Consider the following 17193-nt stretch of genomic DNA (forward strand, 5'->3'; position numbering starts at 1 on the left):
TCAGTAACTCTCTAAAAGCCACTCTACATAACAGGTATGCTGTAGCATACCTCTGACACTGGGCATATACACCCACAATCAGGAGACATATGCTAGAAGCTGTGATATTAACAGCTTTCTGCCTTGCTAGTACCATCCACAATGGGTACCATCTGGGATGATTTAGAGAATCATACAAGCAAAAACAGAAGATTTAAAATATACTACATATTCTCCTGTACAAAGTTATCTGTATACTGCTACCTAATAAATTCTACTAGATTTTGCCAAACTGGAAGTAGCACCTTATGAAGAAAATGGTGAAGAAATAAAAGTTGTAGCAAGACATAAAAATAAAATATTGCATGATCTTCAAGATCAGCCACATAGAAATCAGAGTGCTATAGACTGAATGTTTACATTTCCCTAAAATTCGTATGTTGAAACCTAATCCCCAATGTGATATTTGGAGGTGGGGCCTTCGAGAGATGATTATTTTATGAAGATGGAGCCCTCATGAATGGGATTAGTGCCCTTCTAAAAGAGACCCCAGAAAGCTCTCTCACCCTATCTGTCATGTGAGGACACAGCAAGAAGACAGCCACAGGAAGCAGGCCCTCACCAAATCTGCTAGCACTTTGATTTTGGACTTCCCAGCCTCCAGAACTGTGAGAAATAAATGTATGTTGTTTAAACCATCTAGTTTACAGTATTTTTCTTATAGCAGCTCAAATGGACTATGACAGAGGGCAAATTGTTCATCACAAGTGCATCCCAAACCAGGTTCTCATAAGTTTTCCCCCCTGGCTTCTGATCAGGAGGCATCCATCTTTTTCTAGCCCAGCTGAGTCCACTTTTTTTTTTTGTACAAATGTCAAATTCCTAACCAAATACTGAAATATTTAATATTTCTGAAGTCTTTATCTGCTACCTAAGCAAATAAAACTAGGTATGACACATCTGTACATTTCCAAGATAAATGCACTTAAATATTCTAGATGCGTCCTAGACAGACATATAGTGAAATGTCAACGTATCAAGTGGAGGAATCACCTTGGATTCAAAGGGGACAGTAAGCAATACAGGGTGTGTGGGTACAAGGGAGTGGCTGCGATCAGGGTCATTTTACCCTTTTCAGTAAATCATGAGACTTTATTTTAATGTATCAGGCATAGCAGCCTCAACAAATATTGAATTAAAAGCTTAATAATACTCTTTTTGAGACTTAGAAAAAGCAGTGATATCTTTCTAATTAGTTGAAGCCATGTCTCTGAAGGCACTGAAAACAAAAATCATATCTACTGAAACCATCAATCCATTACAAATGCCACTTTTCCTCAGCTAATTCCAGGTGAAGAAACGTAACTCTAAAGAAAAAAACACAAGACAGTAACATCATCAATCTATAGACATTCTTCTCTCTGAGAAATGTCAATACTTCTCAGATTCACAGAAAATATCACAACCTTCAATGTCTTCTTTCTCTATTTCACTTTTCTCTTCTACTCTGGAATGGAAAAATAAGATAAAATAAAGCTGACACAAGGATTCCAATGTAACCATCTGCCAATAGATCATAAAGCCATCTGAAGTTTTAGACTACATAGCAGCCACAGGTAGCTCCAGATGGTCAGAAAAACTTAGGGACACTTGTTGCACGTGCTATGCTCTGCTTTCTACCAGGAACCCCCAATAACCTAAAACTGAGAAAGGGAAAAGGGCTTGCAATTGGTACTTTCCAGAGCAAGGGAAGAAAACAGCTTTAAGAGACTAAGGCCCTCCAGCTGAAACCAATCTCCCACGTTGGTTGGTTGTTGGTTGTTTGCTTTAATACAGTGCTGATGAGTGACTTTGAAGTGACTTATAAGACAAAGAAATGTTCGGAAGATTAAATAGAACCTATCAACACCAAATAAAAATATTTTGAAAGTAAAATTCATACAGTGGTTGTTTAAAGAGAAAACATTTTAAAACATAAAATCGGCATAAAGACTACTCTATAATAAAATTTTCCACTAATAACTTTTGCTTCATAGCAGTTTCTTAACATTTACCCTATATTTTCCATATAACGGAAGCTGTTCACTGCCTTAAACAGTATTAGACCCAGAATTACAGTAATTGACCTAATGCTATGGCCCAGGAAAAAGCAATAATTGCACAGTGAGGTCAATTTATTCCAGAGAAAGGCTTATATGAAACACACCATAATTCAAAGGACTGAGGAATTATCATAAAGAATTTCCCAGCAGAAACTGGTAAAATAGATGGGAGTAAATCATGCTTTCAAGTTTGACTGTATCTGTAGAACTTTAATTCTTTCTTTGTGGGCACACCCTTTATTAATAAACTACTTATTAATTGTTTATGTTTATTAAACTGCTTAATAAACTACCTCACTATTACCAAAATAGAGAGCCCAGCTGCCCCTTCAAATCACCATTTGGGGCAGGGCCTGAGTTCTAAAAGAGGTTCCCTGAGAAATACCCATTTCTTGCTAACTCTGTTCTTACCCAATTTCTCAGCTCTCTTTTTCTTCTTAGAGTGAGTGTGTTTGTATGTATAAAATCCCACTCTATTCACTATCTGCCCTGCCCCAACCCCAAGGACGATACTGACCTTCTACTCCCAACACTAGATTAATTGTTGAGCACTAGAAATGACATTTTTGATCAGTTGCTTTTAAGAAAGCACTTGCTCTACTGGAAAAAAAAAACCTGGCACATTATTTCAGGATGGAAAATCTATTTAGATCCTTATTTCATACCAAGAAGCAAAATAAATTTCAGATGTATCAAAGAGTTCAAGTAAGAAATCAAAACAAAGAGACAAATGTAGGTGAATTTCCACATGACTCTCAGGAAGGGAATGACTTTCTAAGCATCAAAACAATTACAGAAACAACAAAGGGAAGGACTGACTGATACTGACTATAGTAGAAGCTCTCCTAATCAAACTCCACTTGACCAATTTCACAGACTGATCCATTCCCCAGCTCCTGTGTAGAAACCTAACGAACGCCCACAGCATGCTGACTGCTCAGTGCTAAAAGGTTACTGTGTAGTACACCTGCCCATGAGCCCTACAAATTAAGTTGCCTACTTATCACGAGTTATTTATGATTGTTCCCAAATCTGTTCCTTTTTATGCTAGTTGTGTACCTGTTACTTTAATTCTTAATTATATGTTACATCAATTGAATGTGAGTGCGAAAAGAGAGGAACTGGCTACAAAGACCAGATAAAGGTGATGCTGAACTAAATGTGGGTGACAAACCTGCAAAAGACTAGGGAGATCTGTAAAATACCTGAAAGGAATCTGCATCAATTACCGCTCATTAAGGTATCACCCCACTTTAAAGAAACCAAAACTAGAAATCATTGACGATGCATTTTGGATAAGATGTAAACAAGAAATATATAGCTGATTTCTAATCAATTAGACTCATATTCAAAGAAAAGGGCAGGCCAATATAAAAGGATTAGCTACCTAATGTGTAAACTGAAGCTTTAATGTTGAAGATAAACTTTTTTAGGATATCCCTTCCTATTAGACCAGTTATGAGAACTAATCACCAAATAAGGAGGCTTCTTCTGTATGATTTTCAGTTTCTGCATATCCAAACTGAGCAGGAACAAAGCAAAAAAGAACTTGAAAAATATGTGAAAGACAATGATAATAGGTTAATATGTTTGCTATATAAAGTTTACATAAATTAGCAAGAAAAACACTAGGCAACTACAGTTGTCCCTCAGTATCCGTGGGGGATTCGTTTTTGTATACCCCCGTGGATACCAAAATCCGCAGACGCTCAAGTCCCTTACATAAAAGGGCCATAGTACAACGGATACAGCCAGCCTTCTGTACCCGAATTGTGATGCAAGGTTGGTTGAATCTGTGGATGCAAAACCCGCGGATACTGAGGGCCGACGATAATAGGAAAATAGAAAACAAAAAACAAAAACAAATGGCCAATTTATAGAAGGAATAAAAAAAATTAAACATGAGGAAAATGAACACTTTCACTGGTTATCAAAAAGACACAAAATAGTTCAATGAGAACATTTTTTGCCTAACAGGTCAATAAAACAAAGGCAATTAGCATGTTCAATGTTGCCAAATGTAGAGTGCAATGGATAGGGATACCATTTGCTGCTGAAAGAAGACATTTTGGTAGAACCTTTCTAGAAATCAATCTGGCAACCTATGTCAAGAGGCTTAGGGGCCAGCCCCGAGGCTTAGCGGTTAAGTGTGTGCGCTCCGCTACTGACGGCCCGGGATCCGAACGGCCCAGGTTCGGATCCCGGGCGCACACCGACCCACCGCTTCTCCGGCCATGCTGAGGCCGCGTCCCACATACAGCAAGTAGAAGGATGTGCACCTATGACATACAACTATCTACTGGGGCTTTGGGGAAAAAAAAAGGAAGATTGGCAATAGATGTTAGCTCCGAGCCGGTCTTCCTCAGCAAAAAGAGGAGGATTGGCATGGATGTTAGCTCAGGGTTGATCTTCCTCACAAAAAAAAAAAAAAGAGGCTTAAAAATCTTTATATCCTTTGACCAGGCAATTCCACTTCTGAAACGCCATTCTTAGAAAATAATCTGAAATCTGGATAAAGCTTTGGCAGTAAGATACTCCTCAACGTGTTATTTATAATATTTTAAAACTGGGGTAAAAAAACCTTTATTCAACAAAAATTATTGTGTCAGGCACTGACAATGAAGTAGTAAATAGTCCTAGCCCTCTTTGAGTTTAGAGCCTCTTGGGAAAGGGAGACAAATTAAACAAGTAATCATCTGAAGTCCAACAACAGGGGAATTAGCAAATAAAGTGAGACATCCAAATGATGAGATGATACACAGCCATCAGAAATTATTTATAACGAATTATCAGGGACATGAGGAAGTATTTATACTAAATGAAAAGCTATCAAACTATAAATGGGTATAAAAAATACATTGAAAATCCAAGCAGGGGTGTGGCGGGGTGGGGAGTAGGACTTCTGATGGCAGAGTGAGGACCTCAGCTACTTAGGATCCTAGGCAAGACAAGCAGGGTCAGTCGCATTTTAATTTGGGGCTGCTTCCCTCCCTTTCCCCACTACAATTCTGGGGCATTGTAGCTCTGTGCCCACTGCTATTAAAGGGAGCTGACCTGATTTGGCGCTCCAAGGGAAAGCCCCATGCCTGCAGCATTGCTGAAAACAATAGGGATCATTAGCAAACAATCAAACATCACAGCTGTCTAAGCCAGTAATACTGGTTGGGGCAAACAAGACTTCAGCCAAACACGTAAAAGGGAGATCTGAGGAATGAGACAGCCATAGGGGACTTAAAGCTCTGACATACTCTTGGGGTTCTGGAAGGCTGGATGCACGTGAGGCCCTGCATTAGATGCAGTGTGGATAAGGAATAAGCAAGGATCAAGGGAAGGGGAGAGCTTCCCAGTTTATCTACCAGAGGGATTTTGCTGTTTGATTTGAAATTTCTGCACGAGCAGAAAGTAAAAGCCAAAGCAGACATCAACTGCCTGAACTTTGAATGTGTGGGTTGGGGCGCACATTCAAAGTTCACTTCTTTAATAATCCTGCTACACTCCAGACATTATGCAAGTGCTGGAGATATAAAAACCTTGGTTCCTGCCTTTGAGAAGCTCATATTCTAATAGCGGAAGCAGATGTCCAAGAATTAGAAATCCAAGAAAAAGAGAGGGTTTCGGGGGGTGGGCTTTTGATTAAACATAGATGATCGAATACAAGCATTTATCTACCTCCCCCTAGAAACCATGAGCGGGAAGAATTCGAAAAGATATAAACCAACAAAATCAAGAAAGTGGGAGAGAATCTGACAGCAAAGGAGTGATGTCCACAAAATTAAAAATGAAAAACATTTGAAAAAGAGGTAACTACCTTGGTTGTATCTTTCTTCTTTCTGCAAAGCACCTGCAGTAGGGGAATCTAAACTGAAGCTAGTAAGCTGGTTCATTCCCGAGGGCTCTGGAAAAGCAGAAGGTGAAAGCTCAAGAATTGCAGCTTCCAGGAACATTTTGAGGGAATATGAAAAAAAATTTTTTAAAAGGGAAGGGGCTGAAAAGTCCTTTAAAAGAGCAATAAGAGTTCCAGATTCTTTCTCCTCAACCAGAGCACTGGGCAACTGCCTTTTCTCCACACAGCAGAAGTCTTAAGTTACTCTCTGGAGAGGTTGAACCAGAGTCCCTGAACTTAGGAACAATTCTGTCCCTGAGAACAGAAATGATATGCCTTACTAAAAACAAGGAGTAAGTAAAAGTCTGCACAGCCAATGGCAAAAGAGCCAGCCCTTTTCAGGCTGGGCTTCTGAATACTAGCTGTGAGCTTATTACCCCTGAATCCCCTCCCACAAGAGATTCAAGGAGTCCTATGTAGAAAAACTGGCTTAAGAAGAACGAACTGACAGGCAGGGAGTTCCTAATAAATACCTAGGTTTCCCCCCCATCACACCACAGCGAAGCCCATCAGTCAACAATTGTGCCCCCCTCATGAACAGTGAGTTTCCAATCAACTTCTCCTTAATAGAAACAACCTGCTAAAGACGCTTGAGGAATACCTCTAACATGAAAGACAGTTATCAAGACCAAGAAACGGGAAAGGAAAATCAGAGAAAACAGACAATATAGGGAAAAGAAAATGTCACAATAATTATAATTCCACTTTCTTCTCTTTCTGTTTGAGGACATTAGATACAGTATCCAAGAAAGAAAATCAGAGGGGAAAAAAGCTCTTAGAAATGAATTACAGAATTGGAAAATAAGTTGAAAGGACCTCACAGAAAGTAAAACAAGATGAAAAAACAGGGAAACTGAGAGAATACATAAAACTGGAGGGTCAAAATCCAGTAATAGGAGTTCAAAAAAAAAACAGGAATAATACAAGGGAAGAAATTGTCAAAGAACATAAGATAATTTTCCAGAACTGAAGAAAATGAGTCTTCAAATCGAAGGGCGGGGGGGCTGGCCCGGTGGCTTAGTGGTTAAGTGAGCGCGCTCCGCTGCTGGCGGCCCGGGTTTGGATCCCGGGTGCGCACCGACGCACCGCTTCTCCGGCCATGCTGAGGCCGCGTCCCACGTACAGCAACTAGAGGGATGTGCAACTATGACATGCAACTATCTACTGGGGCTTTGGGGAAAAAAAAAAAAAAAGGAGGAGGATTGGCAATAGATGTTAGCTCAGAGCCGGTCTTCCTCAGCAAAAAGAGGAGGATTAGCACAGATGTTAGCTCAGGGCTGATCTTCCTCACAAAACAAAACAAAACAAATCGAAGGGCCCATTGAGTGCCCAGTAAAGTGAATAAAAAAGGATCCACGCCCAAGTATATTATCATGAAATCTGAGAGTAAAGAAAAAGCTGGCAGGGAGAAAAATGAAAAAAAAACAAGTCACAGAAGATTAGCAACTTTACAGAGAACAATGTAGTAGTGCCTTCAAAATTCTGAGAGCAAATTATTTCCAACACAGAATTCTATATCTGATTATCTATACAAACTATGTCTATATAAACTATCAACCAAGTCAAAGGGAATAATAAAGACATTTCCATACATGGTGTATTCATAATTTCCTATTGCTATTGTAAAAAATTACCACAAATTCAGTGGCTTAAAAGAACACAAATTTTTTCTCTTACAGTTCTGGAAGTCAAAAGTCTAAAATCGAGGTGTTGGCTGCGTTCTTTCTGGAGGCATCAGGGGAGAATCTGTTTCCTTGCCTTTTCCAGCTTCTAGAGGCCACCTGCATTCCTTAGCTCATAGCCCCTTTCTCTATCTTCCAAGTGCGTCATTCCAACCCCTGGTTGGTTCCGTTGTCATGTCTCCTTTTACTGACTTTGGTCCTCCTGCCTCCCTCCTATAAGGACCCTGTGATTACACTGGGCCCACCTGGATAATCCAGGATAATCTCCCCACCTCAAAATTCTTAACGACATCTGCAAAGACTCTTTTACCACATAAGGTAATATATTCACAAGTTCTGGGAATTAGGACGTGGTTATTCAGCATACTACACATAGTCTCAAAATTTACTTCCCATTTAACCTTTCTCCAGAAGCTACTGGAGGATATGTTCTACCAAAACCAGAGAGTAAACTGATGTTAGCATAAGGTTAGAGCAGGATGATCTAAGAATCAGAGAAAGCCATGAAAGAACTCCAGAATCCAATCAGGTATCTTTTTTAACATCAAGAGTTTTGTGGATAGAAAAATATGGAAACATGGCAGCATTTTATCTAGTTCAAAGAGCCTAAGCAGAAAACTATATTAAGAGGCAAAGTTCTGTCAAGTACTGTAGCAGTGAGGATGGAGCTTGCAGACCTTTGTGAGTGGAAAGGAGGAGGTAACGTATAAATTGAATTCAAGGGCCTGGATGAGAAGACCACTTCCTTGCTAGAGTTGCCAATACAGCAGCTATAAAGAGGGCTCAATGTGTCACAGTGTCACAAACAAGAATCCATTATGCAACCTTGACCAGGTGAGACAGCAGCCCCTCAAACTGCTTCATATAATTGTTTCCTTAGTGGATAAATCTCTCAACTTTGGGAATATTTAGAAATTAACTACAGAAATGGAAGCACAGAAAAAAGGCTGCTAAGCCTGGAAGGGTATAGGATAGCTTCACAAAGGAAGAGATATTTGAGCTGTGCTTTCAGGTAAGTGGGGCACATGTACACACTAGTGCTGGGAGACGGCAAGAGGAGGACAGGGGGTTGGCTAACAGAATAGCTTCTGCTAAGGCACATAAAGCACTGTGCATTTAGGGTACTGTAAATAGCTCTATTGGGCTAGCAACAGAGTGGGACTGGAGGATGGATGGCAAGAAAATCAAATACCATAAAGGCAAGAAAATCAAATACCATAAAAAGAGGGAAACAATATAACAGAAGTGAAGTACCTTTGGAGTAATACAACCTAAGTTAGATACTTGGCTCTGCCCTCACTAGCTATGCTAATCTCTTAAACTCAGTAAAGCCACAATTAATTCATTTGCTAAATACAAGAATAACAGTACCTACACCTTCATGAGTTTATTTTGAAAATAAAATGAAAATAATTCTGGAGTTGCCCAGTGGAACAGTCAGAAGGCAACAAAGAGTGAAATTACCCAAAAGTAACATTTCTCCAAAGCATAATCACATAATCTGTCTTCAATTCTCTCTGTGATTTTTAGACTGGTTTTTCATTTTCTTTTTGGTTTCAGACTGAGAAACTCAGTTCCTCTAGGTCATTACTGTCTAATTGAACTTTCTGTGGTGATGGAAATGTTCTCAGTCTGCACCATCCACTTTGTAGCCACTATCCACATGTCACTACTGAGCACTTGAAATGTGGCTGATGCAACTAAGGAACTGAATTTTTAAAAACAACATCTTAATTCAGATATAATTCACACACCATAAAGTTCACCCTTTTAAAGTACACAATTCAGTGTTTTTTAGTATATTTACAAATATGTCTCGATCAGTAAGCACTATCTAATTCCAGAACATTTTAATAATCTCAGAAAGAAACCCCATACCCATTAGCAGTCACTCCCCCCAGCTCCTGGCAACCACTAATCTAGTTTCTGTCTCAATAGATTTGCCTATTCTGGACATTTTATATAAATGGAATCATACAATATGTAGTCTTTTGTGTCTGGCTTCTTTCACTTAGCATAATGTTTTTGAGGTTCATCCTTGTAATAGCATGTATCAGTACTCATTTCTTTTATGGCTGAATAATATTCCATTGTGTACAACTACCACATTTTGTTTAGATAATCATCAGTCAATGGACATTTGAGTTGTTTCCACCTTTGGGCTATTGTGAATAGTGCTGCTATGAACATTGATGTACATGTTTTTGTGTGAACGTATGTTTTCAAATACCTAGGAGTAGAATTGCTGGGTTGTATGGAAACTATAACTTTTTGAGGAACTGCAAGGATGTTTTTCCACAGTGGCTGCACCATTTTATATTCCCACCAGCAATGTATGAGATCCAATTTCTCCATATCCTTACTAACACTTGTTATTGTCCATCTTTTTTATTACAGCCATCCTAGTGAGTGTGAAGTGGTTATTTCATTGTGGTTTTGATTTTCACTTCCCTAATGACTAACAATGTTAAGCACCTTTTCATGTGTTTACTGGCCATCTGTAAATCTTCTTTGGAAAAATCTCTATTCAATGCATTTTAAATTTTATTTAATTTTAATTAACTTTAAATAGCCACATCCGGCTAGCGGCTACAGTAACAGGCAGATGGCAGGATTTAGCGTCTGGTCCCTTACCTTTGCTCAAGGTCAGTGGGACTGGCTAGGTGACTGAAGGTCAAGCCCAGCTTCAATACTCGCCCCAGATGGAACCAGGAGTGAGGCAGCAAGGAGAGAGGAAAGGGAAATTGGTGCAACACCTGGAAGGAGGAGGTACTTGGCACAGAGCCTGGCACTTACGAAGCTCTTAAAACTTACTGTTGATGACGAAAGCAACTCATGTTTACTGGGCACTTGCAAGGTGCCGGGAACTGTGCTTTATACCCACTGTCTCATTTAATCCTTAGAGCAATCCTATTAGGTAGAACCTCCTGTCTCTATTTTAGAAATGAGGAAGCATTTTTGGACAGATCAGCTAAGCAAGTACTAGTAATTTTACTCACTATAAAATTCTCCATTCCCTTTCAGCCTTAGAACCTTCTTTTCTTCATCTAATTTAATTACATCAATGATCTTATAGATCTCAACTAGGGAAGCTAAGTGTTATTCAGAATTCCACCATTATGTTCAGCATATACTGTACAATTCTGTTATCTACTAAACTATCTCAAAGGGACATTATGAGAATTAGGTGGTTTTTGAAGCAGCAAAATATTAGCATGAACTGAAAATATGAACTCCTGATTCTGTGCATTATGGGCCAGATTTTATCTTTTCTAATGTGTTCAGCTACTTCCTCCCCTTCTTTGAGCTGGCTCAACAACTACATAACGAACATCGACTATGTGCCAGATGCTGTCCTAGGTGTAGAGATATAGCAATGACTATGACAGCCATGAATCGTGACCTAATGAAGCTTAAAATATATATTAAAGAAATATATGGTTTTAAAAGTACACAAGCTCCAATAAATTTATGTCACATGGAGGCCTCGTTGCAGTGTCTATTTCATAATGAACCTTTTCCATGCAGCATAAGTACCCTTAAAATGACACTCTCTGCCTACTAAGAAATTCTGAGTCTGAACATTATAGCCTTTAAAATGGCTGAAAATCCACACATTTGGCAGGACTCGTCTACAGCAGTTGCTTCTAGGGAAGCTCCCAAGCACAGCCAGCTGCTAAGGAACGAACAGAATTATTAAAGCTTACCTCCAGGTCCTCAGGGCTATCCCAGACTCCTACGCACATGAGGGGAAGAAAACACAGCAAGAGTCACCAGAGCATTCTTCTTGCCTAAAGTGCAGCATGATTTCCCAAGCTCTCATTACCACCCACTCTTGACCCCTATTCCAGGTAGATAAAACAGAAATGATGAGGTTGTTCTGATGATTCGTGTGGGTGGGTATTGTGCTGACTGGGACAATAATAAGGCTGCAGAACAGTGCTCTCTTTAAAAGAGTTCACATTTTATTCATTGCTATAAATAACAATGTAATTTTAAAAACAATGCATTTCCACACTATATTGTACAAAACAGTAAAGTTCAAATTCTCCTATAGATGGGTTGCTTTTGGCAATAGACTTAAGTAGCCACACTCTGACGGCTGGCTGGTCTTTGCCTGACCCTCTCTCACTGTACCTCACCTCTGGGATGAGTAAGCACAGCAAAAGGTATGAATTAAGTTGATTGGGAAAGCCTAAATGAAAGGTCTAACTCAATCATTTCCAATTTCAAGCTCACTATTTCCTGTGTCTTACCCAGCATGCCCTACCAAAATATTCAACCCAAATGTACTGAAAGAAATCATGGACCAAACAAACTCACCAGTAAACATAGTTCAGTATAATTTGGCCAAGTCATGTTTCTTAACTCAAAACATCAGTCACATACAACATGGAATCACAGCTGCAAAAACAACACTTTTGCCTAATCTTGCTACTGGAGCTAATGGAGACCATGAGAAGACCTTTTTTTCAAAAGCTATTACACTTCCTTCAGTGGTGTGGGTAGAGAGAAAGATTCCACGTGCATCAATAAGAACAATGTGAAAATCCAGTTCTTGAATCTTATATGATGCTGACCACCAATCACCTTAAAGACTGAAAGCAAGTACAAAAGAATATCAAGAATGCGTTATGATATTCCAACTAATGATAGAAATAGCCATCATTGGTTATGGGAAGGCTAACAAAAACTTGTCCAGTAAACATTCTAAGATTATCCATAATATCTATGTGCTCACAAACATCCTTGTGAAGTACAAGTGACTACGGCACTCCAGGCCAAGGATAAAAATTTTCCAGATCGGATGGTACTATTTCAATGTCTTAGAGTACATCAACCAGCTCCCATGAATTCCTAAACCTAGCAGTCACAAGGTGGGCTTTCTCTTGAGGAAGTAAATAAGCAATAAGAATTGGGAGAAATGAAGACCATAAGAGATAGTTAAGTTACGCACAGAAAGTTCTGTACTAGAGTACAGAAAAACCAAGGACATACCAATGCAGAATCAGTGAGGAAATGTTGCAGAATTGTTAAACAGGCTTCCACTATTACCAGACAGAAAAGGACACGGCACAGTAGTATACTATTTTCATTCATAAGTCTCTAGTCACTGAGTAATAGGTTGATATCAGAGAGGGGAATGGGTTCATAAAAATAAGAGAGTTAGGTGTAAAAGCAAAAAAAAAACCATAGGTGTTTATCTACTGATTTTAGATATTTGCAGCTCAGTATTATGGGCAAAAAAAAACAGTACCAAGGTTTCAACTTGAGCAGGAATCAGCAAACTTTTTGTATAAAAGGCCAGAAAATAAATATTTTAGGCTTTGCAGGTCATATGGTCTACGCTGCAACTACTCAACTCTGCCCTTGTGGTATGAAAGCAGCCATAGACAATATTTAAATGAATGAGACTGGCTATAATCCAAAAAAACTTTATAAAAACAGTGGGCTGATTTGGTCTATGGGCCATAGTTTACTAAGCTGTGATCTAGAGTTGTAAATCAGTGGTTCTCTAACTTTTGTGTGCCTCAGAATCCCTTGGAGGGCTGTTAAAACGGAGATTGCTGGGCCCCACCCCAGAGCTTCTGCTCTGTAGGCCTGGGGTGGGGCCCCAGAATCCGCATTTCTAACAAGTTCCCAGATGATACTACTGCTGCTGGTCAGGATGAGGTCCACACTTTGAGAGCCACTACTCTAGACATTACCACTAAACAGGAAGTTCAACATTTTAATTAGCTGCCAAAGTTCACATCTGATTGGCCACAAAAATTTGCCACTTGTAGTAAGTCCCAAACTTCAAGGCTCAAATAAAATTAAATAATTTAAAAAGAAACAAGGGGAAACAGTATTTTTTCTTCGCTTTGACTTCAGTTTAAACATTGCCCCATCAGTAAAATACACATAATTCATCCTCAAATCTCTTTATTCAACATTTTCACCTAACATGTTCTAAGTCCTATAAAGAGTTGAGAAGTATTAAGCTCCAGAAATCAAACATAGAAATAAACTCAGTTTTAAAGACAAAGGTAAACGATTCTTGCAAAATCAAAGAAAATTCAACAAAGCTCATTTCTAATTAGAAATGCATTTCAATAAAATAAAAATAATAATATATGCAAGGTAGTTCAAGACTTTAGAAGAATTATGTCATTTTATGTTCATAAGAATCCCATGAGGTAGACAATATAGCTTTTTCTATCCTTCTTTTACAAGATGAAGAAACTGGGGAAAACAAAACAAGTGTTGATCTGTCACAATTATGAAAAAAGTTTCTTTAAAGTACTGTTTTTCCTATTAAGTTTTAAACTACATTTATCAAATCCAACTTATACATATCTTTTGAGGACTATGTCTATGAGTGTGTCTTCATGGTGAAAAAAGTATCATTCTAAATAAGATCTTCAAGTCTGTATTTACATTTGTGGACCTAATTCTGAAGCCACCCAGGCAAGTCTAACCAAGAAGCCTGAACTTTAATCAGATGGAAATTTAAAGCACACTTGACCTTTAGTGCAAGTGGGTCATATATTATGGAAGTGTGGTGATCCCTTCCAGCAGTACAATAGAAACCCTCAGCAATGAAAGAAATACTATTAATGGAGATAATCCAAAAAGTAGAGCAGCAAGCCTGGAATCTCCCTCTCGAGATTCCCAGGCTCTTTCTACAATGATAATAATGAAAGTGTATTCATTTGAATAGATATTTACACAAATCATTTTCCCATCCATTATCAAGAGGGAAATGTTTAAAAAAAGAAAGAAGAAAGAAGCATAACCTACAATACATATGGTCAGTAGGGGTTTTTTCCAATTTTATTAGCATGCTTTCAAAAGTATTATATATGTTGATTACAATGTGAGATAATTACATTCTCACTCTAACCTGTGATCTGAATACTCCAGTAACAATTTTTTTAATTTATATGAAATATAATTAAAGTCCTCAGTGAAAACACCTTCTTGTTTGTTTTACCAGTATCCAATTATTTTTACAAGTGACTAAATTAAAGAAAAATTATTTATTAAAAAAAAACAATCTCAAATTCAATGCCATATATTACTGCTGGGACAAAAACCCAGTTAAGATGATATTAAGCCTAAGAATACCAGTAAAGATTCTATATAAATAAAGGCTGGCCATTCTTCTTTTGAACTAATGGCTCAAATGGAATTCAGCAAAAACTAACCTAAATAATGCAATATAAATGATACTACCCAAGGATTATCATAGGAAAAGATGCCTTTTACCGTCCTCTGAAGCCAACCTAAGAAGTATTTTCATCGAAGTAAGTGGTCTAACTAGATTCCAACATGATCATTCTTCAACCTGACAATGTAACATGACCTAGTAGATGAAATGTGTTCTGTAAATTTAGATAGTTTAGATTCAGTGCCCAATCGTATCAGAGACTACAACTTTAGGATCCTTCCACCTCATTTTGTTTACTGTTCAGATGTGGACACTGCTGCCATAATAAAATTTGGGGAAGTTACATAAAACAACACTATAATATCCATACATCCTGTAAATGGCTGTTTCCTAAATACATATTCTGGGATTTTCCTTGTCTTAGTTCTGAAATCTCACATTATGAACAATTAATTCATCTGTCAAATGCACAAATGCAAAGATAAAAGCTGTGATACAAAATTCCCTCTTTTAACATAACCTTTGGAGCTTTTCACAACACTGCAAAATTATAATTTAGAACAGTCTTGCAAACAAATTATGAAAATCTATAAGCTCAAATAATACTATCTTTCCTATGTACACAGGAGGCCATGACAGTTTTTTTAAAAGCCACAAAGCACTCTAAAAAGTGTATGTCTACTACCACAAAATATATTGAGTAAAATGGATTTCAGACACAAAATAGAATTTGAAGAAGTTTTATTTACATCACACACACACATACAAACACACACATACACCCTAATCCCAAACAATGACTCTATCAGGGGTTCTTGGTGAAGTCATAAAATATACACGGATGGCACATCACAACTCTCCAATTAGGGATGGAGATTTAGCAAGTGATTTTTCCCCTAACTTTATTAAAGCTATTTTAAATAATCTTACATTTCTGATAATTTCTAGTATGCTCTCAACTCTATTTTCATCCAGTTTACAGGCAATAAGCAAGAATGAAGGAAATAACTTTTTTCAGGAACTCCACATTTATATTACCTCCAGTCAGACAATCTGAAAAGAATTTTGTGGGTTTCTTCCCTTTAACCTAGGATCAAAAAGAGAATCCAAAAGCAGTAAAAGAAAAAAAAAGACACAATGCATAGCATTTAACACTGAAAAAAGTTCAGTGGACCAGTTGCAATATCATTACATTTTGCAGAAACAAACTACGCACTATGGGGCTACTCAGACCACTGAAAGAACATCCCAACCTTGAGGGTAAACAAGAATGGGAAGTGGACAATAAGCTCCAGTTTCATTTTTAATCTACAACAGGATCAGCAAACTACAGCCCAAGGGCCAAATCTAGCCCACCACCTATTTTTGTAAATAAAGTTTTATTGGAACACAGCCATACTCATTTGTTTTGATATGGCTGTCTTCACGCTACAACGGCAGAGTTGAGTAGCTGTGACAAATGCTGTATGGCTCACAAAGCCTAAAATATTTACTATCCAGTAGTTTATAGATGGTTTGCCAGCCCTTGGTCTACAATATCCAAAATTGTTGAAAATCAGTATGAATACGTCCATGAGATAAACGGTTGACCAACAACCCATAAAATTGCTTTAATTTATGTCACACTGTGTTGAACAGACTCTATAGGCAAACTCTGATAGTACTCACCTAATTAAAAAGCATTCTAGTGGGATGGCCCGGTGGCATAGTGGTTAAGTTTACGCGCTCCACTTGGGCAGCCCAGGGTTCGAAGGTTCGGATCCTGGGCATGGACCTATGCACCACTCATCAAGCCATGCTGTGGCAGGTGTCCCACATATAGAGTAAGATGGGCATGGATGTTAGCCCAGGGCCAATCTTCCTCAGCAAAAAGAGGAAGATTGGCAACAGATGTTAGCACAGGGCTACTCTTCCTCACCAAAAAAAAAAAAAAAAAAACATTCTAACCCTCATACACTGCTGGGGGGAACGTAAAATGTTATAGCCACTTTGAAAAACAGTCTGGCATTCCTCAAACAGTTAAAAAGAGTTACCATTTGACCCAGCAATTCCACTCCTATGTATATACCCAAGAGAAATAAAAACATATGTCCACACAAAAACTCGTATGTAAATGTCCATAGCAGGATTATTTATAATAGCCAAAAGGTGAAAACCACCTAAATGGCCCATCAATTGACGAATGGATCAACAAATGGTATATCCACACAATGAAATATGATTGGGCCTTAAAATGGAATGAAGTATTGATACATCTACAACATGGATGAACCTTGAAAACATTATGCTTAGAGAAAGAAGCCAGTCACAAAATACCACATATTATATGATTCCATTTACATGAAATGTCCAGAATAGGCACGTCTGTAGAGATAGAAAGTAGATTAGTCATTA

At 38.2% G+C, this 17193-nt stretch overlaps 1 protein-coding gene across 10 annotated transcripts in view; it reads right to left on the reverse strand.

Moving 5' to 3' along the window:
- Positions 1 to 17193, reverse strand: part of CASK (calcium/calmodulin dependent serine protein kinase) — a 381795-nt gene that overhangs the window by 353737 nt on the left and 10865 nt on the right. The gene's annotated exons all lie outside the window — the stretch shown is intronic.

The sequence above is a fragment of the Diceros bicornis genome, chromosome X (genome assembly GCF_020826845.1).
Source record: "Diceros bicornis minor isolate mBicDic1 chromosome X, mDicBic1.mat.cur, whole genome shotgun sequence".
Classification (NCBI taxonomy): domain Eukaryota; kingdom Metazoa; phylum Chordata; class Mammalia; order Perissodactyla; family Rhinocerotidae; genus Diceros; species Diceros bicornis.